Source organism: Panthera onca, chromosome F1 (assembly GCF_046562875.1).
Source record: "Panthera onca isolate mPanOnc1 chromosome F1, mPanOnc1 haplotype 2, whole genome shotgun sequence".
Lineage (NCBI taxonomy): Eukaryota > Metazoa > Chordata > Mammalia > Carnivora > Felidae > Panthera > Panthera onca.
In genome coordinates, this window is record NC_138355.1 from 19,429,653 (window position 1) to 19,441,949 (window position 12,297).

The following is a 12,297-nucleotide window of genomic DNA, read 5'->3' on the forward strand; positions in this document are numbered from 1 at the left end:
TCATCGGAGATGAGGAAAAGGATCCTCTTTGCCTCGAATGAAGGGTTTTAAGTGGTTTAAAAAATTTTTCTTTTTAAATGTTTACTTATTTTTGAGAGAGAGAGATACAGAGTATGAGCAGGGGAGGAGCAGAGAGAGAGGGAGACACAGAATCTGAAGCAGGCTCCAGACTCTGAGCTGTTAGCATAGAGCACGGAATGCATGAACTGTGAGATCATGACCTGAGCCGAAGTCGGATGCTTAACCGACTGAGCCACCAGGTGCCCTGGGTTTTAAGTTTTAAAATTAGCTAACCTTTATAGGAAGGGGCTTAGTCTTTAACTTTGGCTTTATCATTTGCATGGGTGCTTAGTTTTTTCCATTGTCTTAGGGTTGTGAAATTACCTACAGGTAGCAATTTTAAGAGTGTCTGGCCTTTCTGGCTTTTACTGCCAGAGGGAATAGGGTCCTGTGGTTTTCTGAGTCAGATTTTGTGACCCTGTTTATGACCTGCTGGCTTTTAGGTTAAAGGTCAGCCTAAAACCAAAATGACTTTACTTAAGTCAGTTTGTCTCTTCAGTCTCCCTTCCTTCCTGCCTTAGTTTTCTCTGCTCAGTACTGAGTCCTGAAGGTGACTTTTTGGCTGCATGTCCCATGCCTGCTTGTCAGGGAGGGGGCGCACTATGACCTCCTTTTGCTGCTAAGGAGAAAGGAACTAAAGGTCCTCTCAGGCTACTGTAGTAAAGGCTCAGAGGAGTCCCGATGACTGCCCTTATGACAATTTAATGTGGCAGTTGTCTCAATTTTTGGACAATACATAAGGGTAAGAAACAATGTGGTTTTTTAATACTATCGAGGTCTCCGATATTACTAGTATACCCTGACTTATGCCACATAATACATCTTTGTGCAGTTTTTATGTCCCATTTTGAAACCTTTACCCTCATTATTAGTAAACCTGAAAGAAAACCTTTTCCTGAATTTTAGTAAATACGCTCTACTTGGATAGAAAAGATTCTGTTTCTGTTAATGGAGAATAGCTATCAGATTGGTAATTTTTCAAGGTTATATCAGAAATGCAAAATGACTTTTTAAATCATTGCATATAGTTAACTCATATTGTGAATGCTAATTGAGGCCAAAAGCTAAAAACTGCAAAGTCCATTAAACAAAGTTTTGCCCTTTATCCTCAAATTTAAGATGCCTTACAAAATGTGGTGGGTAAACTCCACATTGTCCTCACCTACCATCCCAATAAAGGTTATTGCTGAATGGCGGACTACAAGAAAATCTTGTAGTAATATGGAGAAAAGGCAAGTACAAGGGCTAATTTATAAGTTAGGTAATCAGTTCTTGAATAATTAAATTTATCCTTTTATTGAGTAGTAAAAATGGGCCAGTTGGACATTCAGAAGTATGTTCATATATCAGTGTCATTTTATATTTACTGATGTTTTTTAAATGTTATTTATAAAAGCCCTTGCCTGCTTGTGCTAGCAAGTAAGACTGATGGCCTAATTCTGTAAATGGCACAGCTTTCATTAAAATCCTTCTTGCATGTTTGTAGTTTAGCCCTCTGCCCTCTCCTATCTTCCCTTCCCTTCCCTTCCCTTTCCCCTTCCCCTTCCCCTTCCCCTTCCCCTTTTCCCTTCCCCTTCCCCTTCCCCTTTCTCTTTCCCTTCCTTTCTCTTTCCCTTCCCATCTCTTTACCTTCTCTTTACCTTCTCTTTCTCTTTTCTCCAATGTAGCCATTTGGATGATGATAAACACTGATCAGAAATCTTTTTTTATATGGTTATATCGTCAGAGCTAGAAATGCATAAATAACTTAAACTCTGAGAGTATACTGACTTCTGGAAAATAATACATCATCTAGTTTTAAAAATGCCACAAACCATTGAACACCCCTACAGATGTATATTCATTATAAGATTGTAAAAGGCAAAAGTAATTATTAAAAATTTTTCTACCAATTTTGAAATTCTGTCAGCTAATTAGCTTCTGGCTTATGTAAGGATGATAACAAAATTTATGTAGTTTTTAAGTTTATGTAGAAGGGTCTGACCTATGATATACAGGAGAACATTTTCCTCCTAGCATTCAGCATATTTTCAGCCAAACTTTTCCCTCAATTTTTCTCTGGTTGATACTAGATAATTTTTTCACATAACTAAAACAGATGGTTCTGTGTGCTTGCAGCCTCTGACTTAACAATTTTGCTCCATTGTAGTAAAAACAGTATTTCTTTCCCTCATTATATAATATTTACAGGAGAAATATCTGAACCACTACCAAACACAAAAATAAAAGTTAAATAGTTGGGATATTTAAGTAGTTGATATCTCTTGCTTGGATATGGCAGATAATAATCCAACCTTGAATTCATTAGAGAGTATTCATTAGTACATTCACCCAGCTTGTGTGGCCATGTTAGATCATCAGTGTATATTTTGCAACATGATTAGACAGTTTTAAAGCCCTTGCTGAGTTAAGAGTATTAGAACAGGGGTGCCTGGGTGGTTCAGTCACCTAAGTGTCCGACTTCGGCTCGGGTCATGATGTCGCAGTTGGTGAGTTGGAGCCCCGCATCGGTTTCTGTGCTGACAGCTCAGAGCCTGGAGCCTGTTTCGGATTCTGTGTCTCCCTCTCTCTCTCTGCCCCTCCCCCACTCGCACTCTGCTTTCTCTCTCCCCAAACATAAAATAAACATTAAAAAAAAACTTAAAAAAAAAGAGTATTAGAACACTGTAGCTCTAAGATACCTTATAAATGTTGAGCATTTTAAATTACATTTTGTAAAAATGTGGAAAACAAAAGAATCATATTAAAAGCATTTCAAAACTCAGCATAGTAAATAAAAGTTGCTAAAGCTTATAATATTGTACTAAAATATATATTACCTAACATTTTACAGTGCCCTTTGATAATGGGAGAGAGCAGAGATTAATATTTCAGAATATGTTGGAGAAACCAAAATTTGCTGGGGTCCTAATTGACACAGTTCCTTCTTCTCTTGATCTGTTATGTAGTGATTCAGCGCTCATGCAGGGAAACCTCAGGTGGTGGTGATAAGTCACAAATTGTGCATACATTTTCCTTTGCTTTTTCTATCCAATTTGAGCCATAGTCTTTCATTTTATGACCTTCATCCCATATCCCCCAAAGTTGCTATATGTAAAAAGGCCATTGAGTGTGGTCTGCCTGTTATATCATTTTTATTCCTAGAATCATATGCAACATCATACCTCACACTCTCAGCAATACACCTTTGAGTTTCTGTCCTGGATACCTTGCACAACCTGAATAAACATTAATAATACCTTGATTTAAAAAGGCTTCTTCTTTACCAATTTTTTTTTCTTCCTTAATCTTTTTCTTGTCTTACTGCACTGGCCAGAATCTCCATTAATAGTACTAAAATGAAGCAATTATAGTGGACATTCTTGTCATGCTCCTTATTGTAATGATTTGCCATTAAGAATGATGTATCTTATTTCACATCAGCAACACACTATAGATCTTTTTTTTTAATACGGTGTCTTTCATGTGTTATAATAATTTCACATTTACAAAGTACTTTCACATATATTACTTCATTTATTTCTGACAACTTCTTATCAGTGGAGCCTATACTAGAAATATAATGTGCTGTGCTCTTAAATTGAGACAGAAATTATTAAGAGAATTTCAATTATAATAAGTGTGGAAATCAATTCTGGTTTCAAGGATATAGAAGTCTGACTTTGTAGTTAAAAAGTTTTCTGTGGCTCTGGTGAAATGAGAAATGATCTGAACTGTCAGATTAGAGAGAAGACTGTTAAAAATTTGCTGTCATGTTTTAATGGCCCTGTCAATTTCAGTTTTTTGCCTCTTAATATCTTTTTCAAAGTAGGAGGAAATTGAAATGGTTCAAAGATCCCTCTGTTGTCATAAATTTATGTGTGGAAGTTAAACTGAAAGTATAATAGAATTCATAGGATTCTGAAAATGAAAAGTTTAGGGTTCTCCTAACTCCCTCCATCCCTCCCCTCCTCCTTCCCTTTTCTTGTCTTTCCTATTAGTCAGGTCAATAACATATTTTAAAATAGTGTCCTTGAAAGGAGGGAAAAAATACTAGCACCCCAAGTATCTTTAGCACTTTTTTAATTTAAATATGTTATAAAGTCTATTTTGAGTTAGGAGACAGGTTGGCACAGTTTAAAGGACTGAACATCAGGAAATCTGGTTCTTGATTCTTAAGCAGACCTAAGACTCTGGGAAAATCACTTTTTGGATTTCCTCCTCATTAAGACTGTGGGGTTTGATATGATTATTCCAATTCTAATTTGAAGTGATTATAAGTGTTTAAGTTTTTCCTTAAAATATAACAGATGAGTGCAGAATTTAACAATTCCCATGTCAGGAGTTATATATATATATATATCCAGCCATCTCTCGATACCAGTGTTAGAAGTAAGTGTGATTTAACTTTACAGACTTCACCGGCTTTCTATTATTGTGTTTGGGTGTGTGTTTCATGCACACATGAAATGGAATAATTTAGTGATTTACTTTGAGATATAAATCTCTTTAAAAACCTGAAACAAGTCAGTCATAGAAATCAGCTAAAATATTGTTCACAACAGTACAGATTGAAGAGACTCTTCGTGTGCAATTTAATTTGAGTATTATTGCCTTTTCTAATTTTCTGATTTGAGTAACTGCTTTCTGAAAAAGAGGCTACTGCTGTGAGTTGAATGGGACGGGCTGAATATATTACAGAGAGATCAATACCTTTCCTCACCTGGGTTAATAATTTGATTGTATAATGGTTTGTGAAAGGACAAAAATAGACTTAACTTTAAAATAAGCTTGTTTTATCAAATATTGTTCTCAAAACGAGATTGGATTTAATATAAGAACTGAAACATTTCAGGTGTTATTTTGATACCAACAATGAGGGACCTGCTGCATGACTTTGAAGAATGCAAGTGATCACGACTTTTGTAAAATCAGATGTAATCATATGTTATTTATAATGTTTAGTAGAGTTAAGGGGGTATTAATGGTTATAAGGATGAATTATTTTTCACTGAGTTGGTAATATTTTCTTTATTTTTTTAAGTTTATTTATTTTGAAAGAGAAAAGGGGAGAGTATGGAGAAGGAGTAGAGAGTGAGAGAGAGAATCCCAAGCAGGCTCCACACTGACATGGGGCTTGATCCCACGACCCTGAGATCATGACCTCAGCCAAGACCAAGTCTGATGCTTAGCCAACTGAGCCACCCAGGTGCCCCAATAGTGTTTTCAATATAAGTTTCTATCTGACTACCTATAATAGAACTCTCTTCCTTGGGATGCCTGGTTTGAATGACAGCATTTACTGAACCCACTATAGGCCACTTTTCTTTACAAAGCCCAATTTGCCTAACAGCATGTGCCAGCTGTGGGACTCGTCCAGCCCACATCCTTGGAGTCTGATTGGCCCCAGAATAAGGTCTCATTGGTGTGGCAGATTGGTGTTCCTGGATCAAAATGCACCCACAAGGATTTCATTTAGAGCTCTGCCTTGGGGGAATCAGGCAGCCCTTAGAGAATCAAGTAGGCCTTTTCTATTCCCTGTGCATCTCCTCTCTTCCTTGAGTTTCTGGCATGCTTCTTTGAATCATAACAACCTTCTAAGGTAGATCCAAATAGGGTGCTGCTTAGGAACCTTTTGAGTCCCTAGGGTCAACTCTGCTTTGCCAGCACATCCTAATGAGCAATGAATTAAGTGGTTTCAGAAGACCTTGAGGATGGCAGAGTATTCTCATATGAATTAGTTTCCTTAAGGAAAAATTAATTCTTTGAGGTCATACAGGAAGTCTTGGAGAACCTTCCTAAAAATTAGATGATGAAAATAAGATAAAAACAGAGAGGGAGGTGAACCATAAGAGACAAGCAAAATACAGAGAACAAACTAAGGGTTGCTGGAGGGGAGGTGGATGGGGGGATGGGCTAAATGGGTGATGGGTGCCAAGGAGGGTACTTGTTGGGATGAGAACTGGGTGTTATATGTAAGTGATGAATCACTAAATTCTCCTGAAACCATTATTATATATATGTTAACTAACTTGGATTTAAATAAAATTTTAAAAATAAATAAATAAATAAATAAAAGATAGATAGATAGATAAATGAATAAATGGATGAGATAAGTAAATAAAAGCTTACAGTGTTGGGGTGCCTGGGTGGCTCAGTCAGTTAAGCGTCAGACTTCGGCTCAGGTCATGATCTCACTGTTCCCGAGTTCGAGCCCTGTGTCAGGCTCTGTGCTGACAGCTCAGAGCCTGGAGCCTGTTTAAGATTCTATGTCTCCCTCTCTCTCTCTGCTCCTCCCCCACTGTGCTCTGTCTCTGTCTCTCTCTCAAAAATAAATACATATTTAAAAAAATTTTAAAAAAGTGTCGGCATGAAAAGGTGCTCAACATCACTCATCATCAGGAAAATGCAAATCAAAACCACAAAGAGATAATCACCTCAGACTTGTCAGAATAGCTAAAGTGAACAACGCAAGAAACAACAGGTGTTGGCGAGGATGTGGAGAAAGGGGAACGAACCCTCTTGCACTGTTGGTGGAAATCCAGACTGGTGCAGCTGCTCATGACTCATGTGTATGAGTCCTTTTTTTTTTTTTAATGTTTATTTATTTTTGAGAGAGAGAAAGAGCACGAGCAGGGGAGGGACAGAGAGAGGGAGACACAGAATCCAAAGCAGCTCCAGGCTCTGAGCTGTCAGCACAGAGCCCAATGCAGGGCTTGAACCCACAAGCCCTGAGATCATGACCTGAGCCGAAGTCGGGCGCTTCACCGACTGAGCCACCCAGGCGCCCTGCGTATGAGTCCCCTATATCTATATCTATCTATATATAGATATAGATATATATATCTATATATATGACTACTGTCTTCTCTCCAGCTTGCTTTTTTACTCTATTATCTCTTGATGAACAGATGCTATTAATTTTTAAGGCCCAATTTATTAATTTTTCTTTTATGGTCAGTATATTTGTGTCTTGTTTAAGAAATATTTGCCTAACTCAAAGTCATGAAAATATTTTGTGATGTAATTTAGAAATTTTATTATTTTGCTTTTTACACTAAAGATTATGATCTATGATTGATTTTGATAAAATTTATTAATTTGTGATAAAATTTATCAGTTTTCTTAGTTTTTTAAAAGTGCAACCTTTGGCTTTGTTGATTTTATCTATTATATGTTTGCTTTCTATTTCACTGATATCTGCTTGTATTTTTATTCCATTTTAAGTTTAATTTGCTGTGTTTTCTAACTTAAAATACATGCCTAAATCAGTAATTTTTTTAGCTTCTCTTTTGTTCGAATAGGTACAGAAAAGGCTACACATTGCTCTTAGATACTGCTTTAGATGCATTTTTGTGAAGTTTGTTTTTCTGCATTAAAGCTCTAATTTTATAATCAATTAAGGTTTAATTTACATACAATAAGCTATATCTGTTTCATGCATATAGTTTGGTAAGTGTTGACAAATGTATACACCTATGTAGCCATAATCAAAATACACCACAATCAAGATACCAAACCTACATCAATCTACAAAGCTTCTGCACAATAAAGGAAACCATCAACAAAATGAAAAGGCAACCTACTGAATGGAAGAAAATATTTGGAAATTATGTATCCCATAAGGGGTTAATATCCAAAATATATAAAGTGTCAACACCAGGAAAACCAAATGATTCATTTAAAAGATGGACAGAGGATTTGAATAGACTTTTTTTCAAACAAGAAATACAGATGGCCAACAGGTACATGAAAAGATGCTCATCATCACTAATGCAAATCAAAGCCACGATGAGATATCACCTCATACCCATTAAAATGACTAGTATCAACAAGAAAGAAAGAACAACTATTGGTAAGAATGTGGAGAAAGGGAACCCTTGTGTGTGGTTAGTGGGAATGTAAATTGGTGCAGCCACTATGGGAAACAGTACAGCAGTTCCTCAAAAATTTAAAAATAGAGCTACCTTATCCAGCAATTCCATTTCTAGGCATTTATTTGAAGACAACAAACAAAACTAACTGAAAAAGATATATGCATTCTTTTGTTTATTTGCAGCATTATTTATAATAGCTAAGATATGAAAACAACCTTAGTGTCCATATATGGATGAGTGGATAAAGAAAATGTGGTATATATATACAATGGAATATTATCAGACCATCAAAAACAATGAAATCTTGCCATTTGCAACAAGGTGGATGGCCCTTGAGGGCATCATGCTAAGTGAAATAAGTTAGAGAAAGACAAATACCATATGATCTCACTTATATATGGAATCTAAAAATAAATGAAAAATAAAACAAGCTCATAGATACAGAGAACATATTGATGGTTGTCAAAGGTAGGAGATGGGCTAAATGTGTGAAGGAAGTCAAAAGGTACAAAGTTCCAGTTATAAATAAATCATGAGGGTATAGTATATGTAGTATACAGTAATGTGACTATAATTAATAATACTGTATTGCATATTTGAATGTTATTAAGAAAATAGATCTTAAAAGTTCTCATCACAAGAAAAAATTGTAATTGTAGTAAAATAGACTTATTGTGGTGATCATTTTGTAGTATATACAGATATCAAATCATTATGGTGTATACCTGATAGTAATATAACATATTATTATATTTTGTATGTTATATGTTAATTATACTTCAATAAAAATAAACAAAATGCTTCCACTTCCAAAAAAAGAAATGACAGTTGTTCTAAAGGGGAATTACTGGCAGGCAGGTAAAAAAGATTAGAAAATGCTTTTCATGTACTTTTGATTTGGTTTTTTGATACCTCAATACAAGAGAACCAAAAGATCCCTGGATTTCTTTATCATTTTATCATTATGTACATCAAATAGATTATCTTTCCATTTAAGTCCTATCTGTTGAAAAAGGATATCAACTGTATTGGCCCCCAAATTCCTCATGCCCCTTCATAGTAAATCCTATCTATGCCTGACCTCAGGTAACCATTTATCTTCTTTCTGCCATTATAGTTTCCATTTTTCTATAATTTTATAAATAGATCATACAGTATATACTTCTGGCTTCTTTCATGCAGTATAATGCCTCTGAGATTGATCCATGTGGTTGAGTGTTTTGGTAGTCCATTCTTTTGTATTCCTGGGTAGTATTCTATTACAACTCCACCAATTTTGATGTCATATTTTATTACTATTATATATATGGTGATATCCTTGACCCATTGTATTTGGTGACTTTTAGGTTATTTTTTGTTATTGATCTATCTTAATTTTACTAAGGTCAAAGAACATGCTCTGTGTGTTTTAACACTTCTGAAATTTTTTGAGACTTGCTTTCTGATTCTAAATATGTAATCATGCTTTTCCAATCTTTTTATAACTTCTTTCTTCTCCTGTTTTGTCAGTTACTGATAAAATTGTGCTAACATTCCCAACTATGAATCTGAGCTTGTCTGTTATTCCTTTAATTTTGTCGAGTTATGCTTTATGTATTTTTATGTTATTATTTATGTTATTAAGTGCATACAAATTTAGTGTTAATGTGTCTTCATATTGAATAACCTTATCATCATTATAAAATGCCTTTCTTATTGCTAGTATGTACTTTGATAGAAGTCTGACCAAATTAGCTTCATTTTGCATTGTATAACTTTCAATATCCTCTTACTTTCAATTGAGTTCTTATATTTAAGAAGTCTCTCCTTTAAGCATCTTATAATTGAACTTTGTTATTTTCACTAGCTCTCCAATTATTTTTTAATTGGGGTATTGAGTATATTTACATTTAATGAACTTATGTATTTAATTTTAAACTTACTATATCACTGTTTTCTATTATGTTTCATCTGTCTGTTTTTTCTCTTTTTTTCCCTCATTTTCTACTTTAAACTCTGTAACTATTACATAGTTTGCATACTTTTAATGGTTACCCTAGAGATCACAACAGGCATTCTTGATGTATTAGAATACACCTAGGTGAGTACTTGGATCACTTCTGTATAATGCAAGAACCTTACATCTCTTTAACTTCATATATTTTTGGTTCATTGTCCTATTATTATCATGTATTTAATCCTGTACATGCATCAATACCCACCTGTGCCCACACACAGGGTATTATTTTTTTGTATTTTAAACTATCCATATTCATTTAGACTTACCTGTTTATCCATTCTTATGCTCTTCATTTCCTCCTTCATTGCCTGCTTCCATCTGGGATTGTTTTCCTTCTTCAAGTTTTTTTTTTTTCCTTTTAATTTTCATTCTTTTTTTTTTAAGCACAATAATGATTTCAGGAATAGAATTTAGTGATTCATCACTTACATATAACACCCAGTGCTCATCCCAGCAAGTGCCCTCCTTAATGCCCATTGCCCATTTAGCCCATCGCCCCACCCAGCACCCTGCCAGCAACCCTCAGTTTGTTCTCTGTATTTAATAGTCTCTTATGGTTTATCTCCCCCTCTTATTTTTGCTTCCCTTCCCCATGTTCATCTGTTTTGTTTCTTAAATTCCACATATGAGTGAAATCATATGATATTTATCTTTCTCTGAGTTATTTCACTTAGCATAACACACTCTGGTTCCATCCACGTTATTGCAAATGGCAAGATTTCATTCTTTTTGAGCACTGAGTAATATTCCATTGTGTGTGTATGTATGTATGTATGTGTAGACACATACACACATAGCACATCTTCTTTATACATTTATCAGTTGATGGGCATTTGGGCTCTTTCCATACTTTAGCTATTGTTGATAGTACTGCTATAAACATTGGAGTACATGTGCCCCTTCAAAACAGCACACCTGCATCCTTTGGATAAATACCTCATAGTGCAATTGCTGGGTTGTAGGGTAGTTCTATTTTTAATTTTTTGAGGAACCTCCATACTGTTTTCCAGAGTGGCTGCACCAGTTTGCATTCCCACCAGCAGTGGAAAAGAGATCCTCTTTCTCTGCATCCTTGCCAACATCTGTTGTTGCCTGAGGTGTTAAGTTGAGCCATTCTGGCAGATGTGAGGTAGTGTATCATTGTAGTTTTGATTTGTATTTCCCTGATAATGAGTGATGTGGAGCATCTTTTGATGTGTCTCTTAGCCACCTGAATGTCTTCTTTGGAAAAGTGTTTACTCATGTCTTTTGCCCATTTGTTCAATGGATTGTTTGTGTTTTGGGTGTTGAGTTTCAGAAGTTCTTTATAGATTTTGGATACTAACCCTTTGTCTGATATGTCATTTGCAGATATCTTCTCCCATTCCTTCAGTTGCCTTTTAGTTTTGTTGATTGTTTCCTTTGGTGTGCAGAAGCTTTTTATTTTGATGAGGTCCTCATTAGTTCATTTTTGCTTTTGTTTCCCTTCCCTCCGGAGACATGTTGAGTAAGAAGTTGCTGTGGCCAAGATCAAAGAGGTTTCTGCCTGCTTTCTCCTCGAGGATTTTGATGGCTTCCTGTCTTACGTTTAGGTCTTTCATCCATTTTGAATTTATTTTTGTGTGTGGTGTAAGAAAGTGGTCCAGGTTCATTTTTCTGCATGTCGCTGTCCAGTTTCCCCAGCACCACTTGCTGAAGACACTGTCTTTATTCCATTGGATATTCTTTCCTGCTTTGTCCAAGATTAGTCGGCCATATGTTTGTGGGTCCATTTCTGGGTTCTCTATTCTGTTCCATTGATCTGAATGTCTGCTCTAATGCCAGTACCATAGTGTCTTGATGATTAGAATTTTGTAATACAGATTGAAGTCCAGGATTGTGATGCCTCCAGCTTTGGTTTTCTTTTTCAAGATTGTTTTGGCTATTCAGGGTCTTTTCTGGTTCCATACAAATTTTAGAATTGTTTGTTCTAGCTCTGTGAAAATGCTGGTGTCATTTTGATAGGGATTACACTGAATATGTAGATTGCTTTGGATAGTATTGACATTTTAACCATATTTGTTCTTCCAATCCATGAGCATGGATTGAGGAAGTTTTTAATATTTCTTTAGTAAAAATCTGCTAATGAAACTTACTGCATTTCTTTTATTTGTGTGAGGGTCTTATCATTTTGTCTTTATTTTGGAAAGATTGTCATTTGATATGGAGTTCTAGGTTGAGATGGGGTTTTGCCTACCATTTTAAAGGTGTTATTCTATTGTCTGTAGGCCTTCATCATTTCTGTTGAAAGATGGCTGTGAATCTTATGTTTGTTTTCTTTTTTAATATAATACATCTTTCCTCTCTGCTCTAAAATTTTTTGGTTTATCTTTGGTTTTTCAACAATTTTTTGTTTTTTGTTTT

The 12,297-nt window shown here is 35.3% G+C and overlaps 1 protein-coding gene across 7 annotated transcripts in view; it reads left to right on the forward strand.

Annotated features, from left to right (window-relative positions):
• Nucleotides 1–12,297, forward strand: part of RABGAP1L (RAB GTPase activating protein 1 like) — a 753,436-nt gene that overhangs the window by 427,425 nt on the left and 313,714 nt on the right. The window lies entirely within an intron of this gene.